The sequence below is a fragment of the Macadamia integrifolia genome, unplaced genomic scaffold (genome assembly GCF_013358625.1).
Source record: "Macadamia integrifolia cultivar HAES 741 unplaced genomic scaffold, SCU_Mint_v3 scaffold401, whole genome shotgun sequence".
In the NCBI taxonomy this organism is placed as follows: Eukaryota; Viridiplantae; Streptophyta; class Magnoliopsida; order Proteales; family Proteaceae; genus Macadamia; species Macadamia integrifolia.
The window spans coordinates 52,740-57,493 of record NW_024870043.1 but is presented as its reverse complement, the minus strand read 5'-3'; positions in this window follow the sequence as shown (position 1 = coordinate 57,493).

The window sequence follows — 4,754 nt, the reverse complement described above, 5'->3', positions numbered from 1 at the left end:
AAGGGCACATTTGGTGGTGTTTTCCTTGCTGCAGTAACAGTAGATGGAAACAAAGGGTTATTCTCACTTGCTTATGGAGTGGTTGAAAGTGAGTGCAAGGACAGTTGGTATTTCTTCTTGAACCAATTGTATGCAGTTCTACATGCTGGCATAGGTGACAATCCAATCACTTTCATATCTGACAAGCAAAAGGTACCTTATTTTGTTACTCAATATGTTATTTTTAAAATAAACCATTTTTTGATATATTTCATAGTAAAAAATGAAAATTTTTGTTCGATGTCTATATGTTATAGGATTTATGTGATGCCACGAACCAACCTCAGCTTCCACCAATATTGAGGTTGGTTGGTAGACCACATAAAGTGAGGAGGAAGGAACCGGGTGAGGTACCATCTGGAGAGTTCAGAAAGAGATCTAATACTTTAAGATGTGCAAGATGTAAGTCACTGGAACACAACATAAGGACATGCATAGGACCACCAGTGCAAGAGAAAGAAGCTCCTACTAGGAAGATAGTCAAAGCAAAGGTATAGGATTTGTTCAACTCGTCTTACTTATTATAATCTCATACTATATATAGTAATGAAGTTTTACCTATATTAAATTGTGCAGAGAAAGGAGAGCAGTGGAAGCTCTTCACAGGTAATTAGAAGGTCACAAGCTTCCAATACTGTAACTAAAGTAAATATTCAATTGAAGACTAAAGCTCAATTGAAGGCCAAAGAAGATAAGAGAAAAGCACGTGAAGCATTGAAAAAGGCAAGGAATCAAGGAAGTACATCAAAGTATTGAGTACGAGAAGATGGAGGGAACATGAAAATAGTGGACTTAATTTTTGTCAAAAACAATGTGTTTTGTTGTGGAAAATATTGTAACTATTAAGTAGTATGGATTTGGATGTGTTATATTTCATATTGGTATGGTGTGTGATGCATATCTTGATGTGGCTGTCTGTTTAACCTTTTTTTTTTCTTTAGATAGATATGTTATATATGGATGGTTTACTATGGGCCCGTTTGATAACGTTTTTGCCGTTTCTATTTCAAGAAACGGCAGAAACATAATTTTTTGTTTATAGAAGCAGAAACGGAATTGAAGGTGTTTGATAAGCCATGTTTTTGAAAGTCTATAGTAACCAGCGAAAGAATGGACACGAGACGTTTTCAGAAACGACGAACTTGTTTCGCCTAGGTCGTTTCTTAAACCAAAAATAGGTAAAATTTTCAATTTCTGTTTTCTGAAAACAAGTGAAACGAAATAGTTTTATCAAACGCTTTTTGTTCTGTTTTTGTCGTTTCTGAAAACAGAAACAACAGAAACGCGTTTCTTGAAATGTTATCAAACAGGCCCTATGTCTTGATTATCAGGTCATGTTTGGATAGTCAATAGTAGTGAGGAAATGCTGCTCAAATTTTTGCCCTATGTCCTTGATTATCAGGTCATGTTTGGATAGTCAATAGTAGTGAGGAAACTCAAATTTTTATTGCTTATCAAGTCATTTTTGGGTAGTCAATAGTAGTGGGGAAATGCTACCCAAATTTTTATTACTTATTAAGTCATTTTTGGGTAGTCAATAGTAGTGGGGAAATACTACCAAAATTTTTATTGATCATTACTTTTCACGTCTACTATAATAATGTAATACTGTGGAAACACACATATCATTATAAGGATATAACATTTTCATTCACGAAAGATAGAGTCAAAGTACATCAATGTTCAGCGACATCAAGCACATCCCATCTAAACAACCCAGTGCCTTACTCAATGTTCAACTCCATCAGATACATCCATTCTAAACTTTAGTCATACTATTTTAGCAATTAAAGTTGTTACAAGTACACCAACTTAGAAAACTACGACAAAGCGGCAAATCAGCTTTATTGATGTTGTTAACTTCTCTATCCCATCCAATCTAAACTTCTCAATTCCCACCTCCTGTTGCAACCTGTGTATCACCTCTCGTAACACCCACAACTTCTCACGCAACTCACGGACCTCCACTTGCAAGTTATGAAACTCCACTTGCAAATCTTGAAACTCTTGCAAGAGTAGTGTGGGTTTGTCTGTTGATACCTTTTTACTTGACAATTCAGTTGATGGTGGGTTAATGGGACCACAACACGAAAAGAATTTAAATCCATGCAATTCTAGACAAGTGTAAAAGAGCCTGTTTGGATTATCAGTTGTCTTTGAGATCCTTATGATGGCTTTTTGGTTACATCTACACCTTACACTTTTGTACTTCAGTGCATCAACACGGCTACAACGAACACTTGAAGTAGACATATATCTGCCATATATACACAATAACATTGATTTTACATAGTTAGAAGCTAAATTCAGGAAAAATAAATGGCATTGATTTCACAAATATAGAATAAAGAGGGAACGAAAAAATTTCCCTCTAAGAGCAACCCAAAATTCAGAAAAAAAAATAGCATTGATTTTTGAATTTTTGGAAGCTGAATTGGGGGACAGCATGGGATCTAAACAATGCAAACAATAAAATGAAGAGAAAAAATGAGAGGACTTCCCCCAGTAGCCTATTACCCACTATTAACAAGGCAATTCCCTACTTAAGGCCATCTTTGTACCAATCCAATCCATTCTTACTGTGTTAGAGACTTCAGCAAAAAACCATCCAAATGAGATGCCCTATTTTCAGAAGAAAAAAATACCAACCCAAATTTCAGACAAGATAAATAAGATGAACTATTTTTCCATTTGACAAGTGTAAATGAGATGCCCTATTTCTTCCAAATGAATAGCAGAAAATAAAACAAAGCATAAACATGAATTTCTGGGAACACAGGGCTTTGATTTCAAGCAGGGAAAATAGAACATACCAATATTGTGATCCCAAATAGGCTGGCTTTCGTTGAAGAGATGGTTTGGTCAAGAGTTTGGCTCAAGTTGCAGGGGCTTCTCGGTGAGCAGCGTCTTCTCACCCAGGTCACGGCCTTCTCACTTGAATTGGGCAATTTCTTCTCGGTGAAGTTGGAGTATGGTTGGGACTCACCTACAGAGAAACCTTTGTCTTCTCGGTGAGCAGCGATGGTGAGTAGCATTAAGGAACAGGCGACATTGAGCTTTCATTTGAACAACTCTTCTCGTTGAAGGACTCGTTGAAGAAGAGGACTTCTCTTCTTTCTTTTAATCGATTTATTAGAGGGCAGTTTGGGAATTTTAAAAAAATTACTAGTCACTTAATAGCAAAATCTAACAGATATTAACGAGTGATAGAAGATTTGATTTTGGGGGAGGGGAGTGAACTAATTCAAAAACTGTGGGGGAACTTGATATTTTCCCAAAGTTCAGGGGAGGGGAGTGATAATTCTTCTATTATATATATGCCAAACCAAAAGAACGAGTGTAGTGTCTGAAAAAGAAAATTTGGAAAAGTACATGAGAATCCAAAAATAGGTTTCCCTTTTGAAAATTACCCAACATAAAATAGATGTTAGTAAGCAATCCAAAATCGTGTCCATTATACTCTTGTGTATGCTGTTGACATTCTTAACCCCAATCTCTCCCTCTCTCCCTCTCTCCCTCTCTCCCTCTCTCCCTCTCTCTCTCTCTCCATGTGTCTTTTGACTCTTTTCCCTCCCTCATTTTCTCTTTACATCTCTCTCATGATGATGGAGCAAAGATGTAGGCAAACAATCTCTTCATCTTGTATGCCTGTATGTACATATGGGAAAGTATACCATAAGGGTGCCCCGCTTTCTGGTTGGAATGAAGGTTTTTCTTTAGGAGTTGCCAACTAGATGATGGTCTAGGATTCATAAATTAAATGTCGTCCATTTTCGATGGAAAGAAAGTTGACTTTAATAGATAAAGCACATGTTTACCTAAATTTTGGTAGGTTCAAAGTTATCAGTCAAGAAGGTGTACGTTAGGCACTCAATCCACCCAATTAAAGGCCCGCCTCTTCTATTTGGATCATTTCTAAACTTATCAATTCTTCTAATTAATCCTATTAACTAGTAGGCTATGGAAAATAGTAAATCTAACCTAGTCTAGGTATCTAGACCAGAAGCAATATAGCGTAAAGAAAAAGAAATAAACTAATACAAACGAAGCATTACCTATCATGATGAAGCTAATTAAAAGACACGGATATCTCAAAGTCTGTTCGTAACCTGGACGCTTGAAAAATGTGTACCAAATATGGTAAGAGTTTAGTAAATGCTAATTTAAAAACTATGATAAAGAGGGTATTTACACAATGAAATGCTAACTTAAAAACTAATTATTCAATTATTCAATAAAATAGACTACTTGAATAAATAAAAAAGGGAGGAGAGAGAAAATTATATGTTTTGGCTCAATAGGCCTTACCAACTCAGTAAGAGTTTGGTAGATGCTAATTTAAAAACTATGAAAAAGAGGGTACTTACACAATTAAATGCTAATTAAAAAATTAATTCATCAATTGTTCAAAATAGACCAATTAACTAAATGAAAAAGGGAGGAGAGAGAAAATTACATGTTTTCGCTAAAAATGCCTTGTATGGTTATTTCAAAAAATTTCAAAGCTTTCTTTAGATCAACAGTGAAAATTCAGGCCCCAGGAGTATTTTGGGGAGGGCAAAATACTTTATGGTTCATTGTCTTTGTCTCCATTCCAGAAGTGTAAGTAGATATAGTCTAACTTTTTGTAAATGACTTTAAGTAAAGCAAAGTAGGACATTAGGTAGATGAATGATAGAGTATATTCATTGAATTCATTGGATGGTATAAAATAT